The sequence below is a fragment of the Onychomys torridus genome, chromosome 5 (genome assembly GCF_903995425.1).
Source record: "Onychomys torridus chromosome 5, mOncTor1.1, whole genome shotgun sequence".
Taxonomy (NCBI): Eukaryota; Metazoa; Chordata; class Mammalia; order Rodentia; family Cricetidae; genus Onychomys; species Onychomys torridus.
Genome location: NC_050447.1, coordinates 130,105,027 through 130,118,034, shown reverse-complemented (window position 1 = coordinate 130,118,034; position 13,008 = coordinate 130,105,027).

The window sequence follows — 13,008 nt, the reverse complement described above, 5'->3', positions numbered from 1 at the left end:
TTTGACATGCAACTTGGGCATCTCATAGCATTTTAGGACAACAGAACAAGGCACAGAAAACAACTTAATTGGCCACAGCATCTTCAGCCAACCACTAAGTTGGTTTCAGCTTAAAGTTAGCTGTTTGTAGCCTACTCATTTCACTGGCTACAGGGTTTTCTACAGCCTGCTAAATCTGTAACTGTGATTAAACTCTGCATAGGCTTGGTCTATCAGGTACCTGAGGCAGATGTGCGGAGACCCATCTCTCTGGGAACACTGGGCAGGTGTTAAGTACTGTTAAAGCATTGTTTAATTGGCTGTTTGTATTGTTGTCTTCTTTAAGTTTATATTGTAAGTGTTCTTCCCGACGTGCATTTTTCTGTAAGTAAGCAAAGCAGAGAAGGGGAAATCTGACTCCCTAATTGGCAACCTTCAGCAGAACGGTGTCAGTTGAGCTGCCTAGCAAACTTCCTTTTACAGCACAGCCCATCTCAAACAGACCCCTAAACAGCTGTGGGAATTCTGGAGCCCATCTCAAACAGACCCCTAAACAGCTGTGGAAGACTGGGCCCATCTCAAACAGACCCCTAAACAGCTGTGGAAGACTGGACCCATCTCATTCTTTGGCCCCTCAGATTTCCTAATGCTCTGACAGTTCCTGACTAAAGCAACTTAAGGAAGTATTTTAGTTCATTTTCTGTCGCTGTGCTAAAACAACTTGGGGAAGAACAGGTTTATTGTACTTACAGCTTTTAGCCTATCAGAAAGGGACATCAGGGCAGGAACCTGGAGGCAGGAATGAAGCCAAGACCGTGGAAGCGCCCCCCTTACTGGCTTTTTCCCCCACAGCTTGCTCAGCCTTCTTCCTTCTACAACCCAAGACCACCTGCCCTGGCTGTCAGCACACACAGTAGACTGGGCCCTCCCACGTCAATCTTTAAACAGGAAAGTGCTCCATGGACTTGCCTACAGGTCAGTCTGACAGAGGCATTTTCTCAGTTGAGGTTCCTCTTCCAGATGATGCTAGCTTGTGTCCAGTAGACAAAAGAACTGACTAGCTCAGGGAGAAAGGGTTCCATTCCATCTGCGGTTCAAGGATGCAGTTCATCGTGGCAGGGACTCAGTGACAGAAGCATGAAGCAGCTGCATATTGTATCTGCTTCAGGGGCAGGGGAGGCTAGTGCTGGTGCTTAGTGAAAGGGAGGTGAGTGCTGGCACTTAGTCCTTCTTTTCATTCAGTCTGGACCGATCTCATGGAAGGACCCATCCACAGTTGGGGGAGACGGGCAGCTTCCCACTTCAATTAACCTCGCCTAGGAAATCCCTCAGAGACATACATTCATCATAAGCTTCGGCTGTTAACTTGACACAAACCAAGAGTCACCTGGGAAAAGAGATCATCAACTGAAAACTTGCCCAGATCAGATTGGCTTGTGGCCGTGTCTGTGAAGATAATTGATCCACAGCATCCGAGGGTCCAACCCACTGTGGGGGGTGCTCTCCCTAGGCAGGTGGGCTTGGGCTGAATAACAGAGGGAGCTGAGCAAGCCAGGGGAAGCAAACCAGTAATCAGCATTCCCTGTAGTCTCTGATTCAGTTCCTGCCTCCAGCTCCTGCCTCGGCTTCTCTCAGCATTCAGGAAAGATGAAGATGAAGATGAAGATGAAGGAAAGCCTTTCCCAAGTCGGTCTTGGTCAGTGTCTTAATCACAGCAGTAGAGCAAACTAGGACACTCGCAGAGGCGCATGATTCTAGGTCAGGCCTAGGTGATTCCAGTTGCTGTCAACTGGGCAGTGTAAACCACCACACTCCTGGGGGCACAGGCTCTGCCTGGCCTGTTGAAACACTTTGAACTAGACATTTCATAATCAGAAACCTCAATGAACTCAAGATGACTCCGCAACCATTACACACTGGAAGCCCCCTAATGTAATCCTGAAAAAGCAGATGAGCAAGAATGGGCAGGCAGGGAGAGAGGGAGAGGGAGCACTGATAAGTCTTAATGTCAACTTGACACAGCTAAAATTCTCTGAAAGGAGGGAACCTTAATACCTTAATTGAGAAAATGCCTCCATAAGATCAGGCTGTAGGACATTTTCGTAATTAGTGATCAATGAGGGAAGGCCCAGCCCATTGTGGTGGTTCCACCCCTGGGCTGGCAGTCCTGAGTTCTATAAGAAAGCAAGCTGAGCAAGTCTGAGGAGCAAGCCAGTAAGACCCGTCCATGGTCTCTGCATTAGCTCCTTCCTCCAGGTTTCCTGCCTCCAGGTTCCTGCCCTGTTAGTTCCTGTCCTGACTTCCTTTGATGACTAATAAAGATGTGGAAGTGTAAGCTGAACTAAACCCTTTTTATTCCAAGTTGCTTTTGGTAATGGTGTTTCCTTGCAGCAGTAGAAACACTAACTAAGCAGAAGGAGGAGGAGGAGAGGAAGAAGAAGAGGAAGAGGAAGAAGGAGGAGGAGGGAAGGAAGGAAGGAAGGAAGGAAGGATGGAAGGAAGGAAGGAAGGAAGGAAGGAAGCTGATAAAGGCTGTAAAGAACCTTAGAGGAAACCCTGCAGGGCCCTGGTCACCAGAGGAGTTCCAGGGCACTGTTGAATGCTAAATCTTCAGGGCTGAGGGTCCCAGATCCCAGGCTGCCAGTGTTCACCCTGGCCATTGCCTAGAGTCATAGGGGCAGGAAAGCCTTAAGTTTCTTTTACTACTGAAACACTCAGTTCAGAATATTGTTTGAAAAATGAAAGAACTGTCCCTATCAATGTTAACAAAACTTAGATATATGCTAACCAGAGATTTGAGCCCATGGGACCTCATTCAATGACTTTTTAAAAAATCATTTTAAAATTATTTAAATCTGTTCTTTAACATTTGCACACAGGTATAAAAGCAACATAATTATCCCCATCCCTGTCACCAGCACCCGATCCCTTTCCATTCTCACATTTTTTGTTTGGCTCTATGCCTTGGTGGCTTCTATTATTGCTTTTTTTGTTGTTTTTTTTTGAGACAGGGTTACCCTATGTAGCCCAGGCTGGCCACTAACTCCCACTTTTCCAGCCTAAGCCTCCCAATCACTGTCCTTACAGGTCATGCTATCTCATCACCCCACAGCTTAATTTATAGCATTCTGGGATAGTGAAGACTCTGCCAGGGCCAAGGATCAGGTTCCAGAAAACCCATCTTTATCTAAAAAGGGAACCCTGAAAACCTTTAGTGTAGATGAAGCACATGATGGACATGTCCTTGTACTGGCAGCTGCTGGACTTCATAGACACAGAAGGACCTTTTAACAGGTATGTAAAGCTGTGACCATCTGCCCACAAGCACCATGGGAAGATGCAATTTTATTTCAGTGACTTTTTCTAGTTTCACATTGCATTTGGGCCCCTTTGTGACATGATTGATAGGAAATCCTTGTTGGTAAGTCAGAGAAAATTTGTATTTGTATTATCACTCAACACTAAAAAGCCAAGTCAGTCAGTGGATGAGAATGCAGTGAGAGAGAGTGTCCATGTCCACTGTGTTGAAATAGGACAGATAAGGCTCCAGGGGCAGACTCCCCTGCTCTTTGAAGATTTTTTTTTCCCAACCTGGAGGACCATATCCATCCCATCATCTCAGGAAGCTGGCCAAAGTAATTTCTTTGTGTGTCTCCTGTTACAATGGCTTGAATGGTTAGATATTGAAACATACACAGCTTAGATTAAAGGAAACATCCGTATTATATCACAATGCCTGGACAGCAATTATTGTCAGCAAAGGCATTTACAAGAAAATGCCTGTCTTAGAATCCTCCTTGGCAGGAAAAAAATGACATAAAACTTTCTACAGAGTCCTTTCCTGTTTTAATATCATAAATGAAGAGAAAGCGTCTGAAATGCTGCAAGAAAGACCACTCCTAAATAATCCTGCAAACCTCACCTTGTCACCAGCAGCCACAGTCAACCACACCGACACCCAGCAACCACAGTCAACCACACCTTGTCACCAGCAGCCACAGTCAACCACACCGCCACCCAGCAACCACAGTCAACCACACCGCCACCCAGCAACCACAGTCAACCACACCGCCACCCAGCAACCACAGTCAACCACACTGCCACCCAGCAACCACATTCAACCACACCGCCACCCAGCAACCACAGTCAACCACACCGCCACCCAGCAACCACAGTCAACCACACCGCCACACAGCAACCACAGTCAACCACACTGCCACCCAGCAACCACAGTCAACCACACTGCCACCCAGCAACCACAGTCAACCACACTGCCACCCAGCAACCACATTCAACCACACTGCCACACAGCAACCACAGTCAACCACACCGCCACCCAGCAACCACAGTCAACCACACCGCCACCCAGCAACCACATTCAACCACACTGCCACCCAGCAACCACATTCAACCACACTGCCACCCAGCAACCACATTCAACCACACTGCCACCCAGCAACCACATTCACACACACACAGCCACCCAGCAACCACATTCAACCACACTGCCACCCAGCAACCACATTCAACCACACTGCCACACAGCAACCACATTCAACCACACCGCCACCCAGCAACCACATTCAACCACACTGCCACCCAGCAACCACATTCAACCACACTGCCACCCAGCAACCACATTCAACCACACCGCCACCCAGCAACCACAGTCAACCACACTGCCACCCAGCAACCACATTCAACCACACCGCCACCCAGCAACCACATTCAACCACACCGCCACCCAGCAACCACAGTCAACCACACTGCCACCCAGCAACCACAGTCAACCACACTGCCACCCAGCAACCACATTCAACCACACTGCCACACAGCAACCACAGTCAACCACACCGCCACACAGCAACCACATTCAACCACACTGCCACACAGCAACCACAGTCAACCACACCGCCACCCAGCTACCACATTCACACACACACAGCCACCCAGCAACCACATTCAACCACACTGCCACCCAGCAACCACATTCAACCACACTGCCACACAGCAACCACATTCAACCACACCGCCACACAGCAACCACATTCAACCACACCGCCACCCAGCAACCACAGTCAACCACACCGCCACCCAGCAACCACATTCAACCACACTGCCACACAGCAACCACATTCAACCACACTGCCACACAGCAACCACAGTCAACCACACCGCCACCCAGCAACCACATTCAACCACACTGCCACCCAGCAACCACATTCAACCACACCGCCACCCAGCAACCACAGTCAACCACACTGCCACCCAGCAACCACAGTCAACCACACCGCCACACAGCAACCACATTCAACCACACTGCCACACAGCAACCACAGTCAACCACACTGCCACCCAGCTACCATATTCACACACACACAGCCACCCAGCAACCACATTCAACCACACTGCCACCCAGCAACCACATTCAACCACACTGCCACACAGCAACCACATTCAACCACACTGCCACACAGCAACCACATTCAACCACACCGCCACCCAGCAACCACAGTCAACCACACTGCCACCCAGCAACCACAGTCAACCACACCGCCACACAGCAACCACATTCAACCACACCGCCACCCAGCAACCACATTCAACCACACTGCCACACAGCAACCACATTCAACCACACTGCCACACAGCAACCACAGTCAACCACACTGCCACACAGCAACCACATTCAACCACACCGCCACACAGCAACCACAGTCAACCACACTGCCACCCAGCTACCACATTCACACACACACACCCACCCAGCAACCACATTCAACCACACTGCCACCCAGCAACCACATTCAACCACACTGCCACACAGCAACCACATTCAACCACACCGCCACACAGCAACCACATTCAATCATACTGCCACACAGCAACCACATTCAACCACACTGTCACACAGCAACCACATTCAACCACACTGCCACACAGCAGCCACATTCAACCACACTGCCACACAGAAACCACATTCAATCATACTGCCACACAGCAACCACATTCAACCACACTGCCACACAGCAACCACAGTCAACCACACTGCCACCCAGCTACCATATTCACACACACACAGCCACCCAGCAACCACATTCAACCACACTGCCACCCAGCAACCACATTCAACCACACTGCCACACAGCAACCACATTCAACCACACCGCCACACAGCAACCACATTCAACCACACCGCCACCCAGCAACCACAGTCAACCACACCGCCACCCAGCAACCACATTCAACCACACCGCCACACAGCAACCACATTCAACCACACCGCCACCCAGCAACCACATTCAACCACACTGCCACACAGCAACCACATTCAACCACACTGCCACACAGCAACCACAGTCAACCACACTGCCACACAGCAACCACATTCAACCACACCGCCACACAGCAACCACAGTCAACCACACTGCCACCCAGCAACCACATTCAACCACACTGCCACCCAGCAACCACATTCAACCACACTGCCACACAGCAACCACATTCAACCACACTGCCACACAGAAACCACATTCAATCATACTGCCACACAGCAACCACATTCAACCACACTGCCACACAGCAACCACATTCAACCACACTGCCACACAGCAACCACATTCAACCACACTGCCACACAGCAACCACATTCAACCACACCGCCACACAGCAACCACATTCAACCACACCGCCACACAGCAACCACAGTCAACCACACTGCCACACAGCAACCACATTCAACCACACCGCCACACAGCAACCACATTCAACCACACTGCCACACAGCAACCACAGTCAACCACACCGCCACCCAGCAACCACATTCAACCACACTGCCACCCAGCAACCACATTCACACACACACAGCCACCCAGCAACCACATTCAACCACACTGCCACCCAGCAACCACATTCAACCACACTGCCACACAGCAACCACATTCAACCACACTGCCACACAGCAACCACATTCACACACACACAGCCACACAGCAACCACATTCAATCACACTGTCACAAAGTAACCACATTGTCACACAATCACAGTGTCATGCAGCAACAGGTACATTTTACTTTGGGGCCTTGTTTATTCTGTTAGCTCTTCTGAATTTCCACACGGTGAGGTTTCTACTGTTCAGCTTTGAGTCACAGCACTTTCAGCACATGACAAGCTGCACTGGAATTCCTCATTGCTTTGATTCAAAAGGTGACAGACAAACAAAAAGCATAAATAACCTTGTTTTCTTACTGCTTAGCTACTGGGGATGGGGGTGGAAGGGAGCATCCTGCAGTAAAATTTGGTGTATTATAAATCAGCATGTTCTAAAGCAGGTATAAGTTTATATTTAGCAAATCATTTTTAAAGGAGTTTGCAATTTATATTTTTGGTTGTGAGCCTAGCCTTTAACAACTGAGCTATCCCTCCAGCCTAACAGTTGTGCTAGAACTCTCGTCCAATAACTGATGGAAGTGGATGCAGAGATCCTTGGCCAGGCCCCAGGTGGAGCTCCAGGAGTCAAATTAGCAAGAAAGAGGAGGGATTGTATGAGTGAGAATCATTGAGACCAAGATTGGAAAAAGCACAGGGACAAATAGCTAAACTAATGGAAACACATTAACTATGAACCAAAAGCCGAGGAGCCCCGAACTGGATCAGGCCCTCTGGATAAGTGAGACAACTGAATAGCTTGAACTGTTTGGGAGACACCCAGGCAGTGGGACCTAGACATATCCTTAGTACATGAGCTGGCTGTTTGGAATCTTGGGCTAACACAGGGACACTTTGCTCAGCCTGGGAGGAGGGGACTGGACCTGCCTGGACTGAATCTACCAGGTTGAGCTGAATCCGCAGGGGAGTCTTGGCCCTGGAGGAGATGGGAATGGGGAGTGGGCTGGGGGGGGAAGGCAAGGGCAGGGGCAGGAGGGGGGAGGACAGGAGAACCCATGGCTGATATGTAAAATTAAATTAAATTATTTAAAAAAAAGAATTTAAAAAAAGGAGTTTGCTACTTTGAAGACTGTATGAGGCAAAAGTCTTGAGATGCAGGCAGTGTGAACGTTGATTTTTTTTTCTGACATCATGGGGAATATGCATTAGCATCATGGAGGTAGTGTGTGGCTACTATCATGTGTGCAGGAATTGAAAAAAGAGGAAAGGAGAAGTATGGAGCACACCCCTAGTGTCTTCAAGACCTCCTAAGAGCCCCATCTATTAAAGGTTAGGCTTTGCAATAGCCCCATTGGCTACAGATGAAGCCTTGAAAGTACTGGCTTGTGAGGAGGCATCCCAAACCCAAACCCTAGCAGTAGGGGATTTCTATAGCCAGCACATAAAAACAAGCACTTAGTAGAAATCACTACCTGATATATCTTTTGAGAGGGTTGTGTGACGGTTAGTGATTATCCTCGACAGGATCTGGAATCTTCTAATAGTTAAGGCTCTAGTCACACCTGTAGAGATTATCTTGATTAGGTTATGGAGGCTAGAAGATGTCCCCTAAAAATGGGCATCAGCCATTTCTATGCTTGGGTCCTGTCCATAAAAGAGAATGCTAGTTGCCCATGAGCACTGTGCTTCCTGCCTGCAGATGCAATGCGACCAGCTCCCTCCATCTCTTGCTATGTTGCCTTCCCCACCAGGATGGATACCTTAGATCTGTGAGCTGAAATAAACTCTTTTCTGTCCTCTGGCTTGCTTTGGTCTGAGTTCTTTATCACAGCAGCAGGAAAGGTGGAGACACAACCCTTCAAAGTCAGTAGCTTATCTGTTTTGCCCCTAACATATAGGATCATTTTAAGGACATTTGGGGAATATCCTATTAAAGTTGAGATCGTTAGCTTATAATTGAGATATTTGCCTAAGAGATGATGACTTAGCACTCTGATTCTAACATGTGAAAATTAGAGAAAATAAGGGAAATTTATTAAAAAGATGAAAGATCAATTTTGTGAAAGAAAACAAAACACCATAGCTTTCTTAAACCCTATCAGGAGTGTTTAAATCAATGGATGATATTTTTAAGTTCTGTCACAAAGCCTCCAGGAGACTTCTGAAATGAACTGGTAACCATTGTACTGAAAGGCCATTGTAAGGGAAACAAAGCCCCCCCCCACCAGCTCTGCTAATTGCAGATTCAGTGGAAAATACTGCACTCTGCCCCCATGCCCCATACCAGAAAAGTTAGCCCATCATACTATGCTAACAGGATGCTTGCAGGATGACCCCTGTGGTTGCGTTTGCAAGATAAATTGCTTGGGAAGAATGCTTGCCAAATAACCCCTTGCTAGATAAGCTTGGAATTCGTTTACCTACCCAGACTCTGAGAAAGACTGCGGAGACATCTGGCGTCCAGGTGTCTGCACTCGGGGTGACCCCACTCCCCTGCCCTGGTAGAACTGCCTCATAAAAGGCCTGTGAGCCTCAAACTCGGGGTCACCAGCTTGTCCTCACACTGGTGTCCCACGAGCTCGTGTTAAAGTAAAGCTTCATTTGTGACCCGATATTGGAGTGAAGCTCTCTGTTTTGTACGCCGACCCTAACATCTGGAGGTCCCACCGAGATTGATAAGGACAGTGGTGAGTCGGCAGGGAAGCAGCTGTTCAAGCGGCCCGTGAGGACCCTTGGACAGTGGGGGACAGACATGTCCTGAACCCACAGGCTGCAGCTCTGGAGGACGCTCTGGAGTGTGGGGACCCTGAGACAGGGGCCCGGTCTGATTCCCTTTTGTCTAGGAGATTTTTCAGACGGCCCGGGCCAACAGACAATCTTTTGGCTTCATTTTCCCTACCATTTTGCCGGCTTGTCTTGTTTGTATGTTGTGTCTCTATCTTTGTGTCCTTCTGTGTTGGTTTCTACTTGTTTGGAATGGGACAGTCAGCCGCCAAGTCTGCCTCCACTCCTTTGTCCCTAACCCTCTCTCATTGGTCGGCAGTGACGGACCGCGCATTGAACCTGGCAGTTCGGATGAGGAAAGGAAAGTGACAGACTTTCTGTTCGTCTGAATGGCCCACCTTCGGAGTCGGGTGGCCAATAGATGGTACTTTTGATCTTAATATAATCAGAACAGTCAAACAAAAAATCTTCATTCCAGGTTCACATGGGCATCCGACCAACAAGCCTACATCTGGGTCTGGGAAGAATTAATGATAAACCTGCCTAAGTGGGTCCGGTCATTTCAGGTCGGCCCATCTGCACCACCTACTGATTATACCTCTCTCCTTCTAACCAAAACCTCTGATTCGCCTAAATCTTCCCCTCCCCCATTGATCCTGACACCTGCACCCCTGCCAGAGTCTCAGGCTGATCTCATTTCTCTTGACCTAGACCCCCCACCGCCTTACAGATCACCGCCGCCGCCGCCAGTGGGGGCAGGATCCGGACCGGCCCCGGTCTCCCCTTCGGGGCCTGCACAGGGCACCCGCCAGAGAAGGGCACGCCCTCATGATGAGGCGCCCAATGTGGAATCCAAATACTCCGGAAGGTAGGGAGCATCTGTCCCTCTATTGCCAGACTCTAATGGCGGGTCTCCATGCGGCGGCCAGAAGGCCCACTAATTTGGCTAAGGTAGATGAGGTTCTCCAAGGGCCTGATGAAACCCCCTCTGCCTTCCTTGAAAGGCTCATGGAAACATATAGGAGGTATACGCCTTTCGATCCACAGTCTGAAGAACAGAAGGGGGCGGTATCGATGGCCTTTATAGGACAGTCAGCTGCAGACATAAGACGCAAATTACAGAGATTAGATGGTTTGCAGGAACTGAGTTTGAGAGATTTAGTCAAAAAAAACAAAAAAGGTTTATTATTAAAAAAAAAACAAAAAAAAAAACTAGGTTAAAAAACAAAACAAAACAAAACAAAAAACGAGGCCGGTCAGTCTTGGCCCTTGACAACTGAGAAAGTCAGGGTTCGGACCCCCTCCCCGAACTCCAGGTAACGTTTAAAATGGAGGGGACCCCAATGGACTTTGAGGTGGACACGGGGACAGTCTATTCAGCCATCAAGTATCCACTAGGCCCTTTGTCTACCCGAAAGTCACTGGTCCAAGGAACAAATGGAAGCAGAGAGAGACCCTGGACCACTCAGAAAACAGTCAACTTGGGGAAAGAACTCCCATCAACAGAAAAATATCAGCTGTATGGGACTACCATCCCCACGGCCCAACTGACTATGGTCCCCACAGGAATAAAAAATAGGAAATGAACCCACAGGTTCCCGGAGGCTTGGGCAGAGATGGGGGGGACCTGGACTGGCAGTAGAACAGCCACCCGTTGTGGTCACCTTAAAACCCACAGCAGTTCCGGCTCGGGAAAAAAAACCCTTTGTCTGGCAAGAGAAACACCGACAGCATTCGAGACGCTAAAGAAGACACTCCTGTCAGCACCTGCCCTCGCCCTTCCTGATGTGAGTAAGCCCTTCACCCTATACCTCCACAAGAAAAAGGGGGTGGCGGTTGGTGTACTAGCGCAAGCTCTCGGACCCTGAAAAAGGCCCGTCGCCTTCTTATCCAAACGACTCCACCCAATGGCTAGAGGGTGGCCCACTTGCCTCTGGGCAATGACAACAGTGGCTACCTTGATGAGAGACGCGGACAAATTAACTTTGGGACAGCATCTGACTGTTATAGCTCCCCATGCATTGGAGAGCATTGTCTGCCAGCCGCCTGACCGATGGCTTAGCAATGCTCGGGCCACATATTATCAGACGACTCTTCTGGACCGGGACCGCATCACCTTCGGGCCCCCAGCTGTCCTAAACCCGGCCACCCTCCTCCCAATTGCTGAACAAGGAGAGGAGGGGGTGCCGGTTCACGACTGTGGTGCCATTCTGGCGGAAGAAACCAGGGTCCGGACAGATTTAACGGACCAACCGCTGGCCAACCCTGACCTGATATGGTATACAGATGGCAGCAGTTTCCTAAATGAGGGCCAGCGGAGAGCGGGAGCGGCAGTAGTGGACAAAAATAAGGTCATCTGGTCTAGCAGCCTCCCAGAGGGAACCTCGGCTCAAAAAGCCGAATTGATTGCGCTCACCCAAGCACTTACTATGGCAGCCGGTAAACGGACTACCATCTACACAGACAGCCGGTATGCATTTGCAACCGTGCATGTGCATGGGGCCATATACAGGGAGAGGGGACTGTTAACTTCAGCCAATAAATAAATAAATAAATAAATAAAAAATTAAGGCCCTATTAGAGGCTCTAATGTTACCCTGAGAGCTGGCCATCGTACATTGCCCAGGGCACCAAAAAGGGGACTCCCCAATGGCCGCAGGAAACAGGAAGGCCGATCAAGAGGCAAAGGAGGCTGCCCTCCGGGATCCAAGGAGCCTGGCCTTTCACGCCTCGACTCCGGAGGATTCAGCTCCTGAAGAGGCTCCACCCCCGGAACTTCTAAAAGACACTCTGGAAAGGATCCACAAATTAACCCATCTGGGCAGCAGAAAATCGATCCAGCTGACTACAAAAGATAAGACCCTCTCCCCATCTAAAAAGAAACAAATGACAAAAAAGATAATAGCTGCTTGCCGGGCCGGCCAGCAGGTAAATACATATCCTGGAAAACTGGCCCCTGGAAAAAGGCTACGAGGAACCCACCCTGGCCAGCATTGAGAAGCAGACTTCACCGAGGTAAAGCCAGCTAAGTATGGCCTAAAGTACCTGCTAATGTTTGTAGATACCTTTACAGGATGGGTAAAAGCCTACCCCACCAAAAAGGAGACTGCAGCAATAGTTGCTAAAAAAATCCTGGAAAAAAATTTTCCCAAGATTTGGACTGCCTCAGGTAATTGGGTCAGATAATGGACCAGCGTTCATGGCCCAGGTAAGTCAGGGCCTGACAAAAATACTGGGGATTGATTAAAAATTACATTATATCTATAGACCCCAGAGCTCAGGACAGGAGAACAATTAAGGAGACCTTAACCAAATTGACCATGGAGACTGGCTCTAGAGATTGGACGATGCTCCTACCGTATGCCCTCTTTAGAGCTAAAAATACCCCTTCCTTCATGGGTCTTACCCCCTTTGAA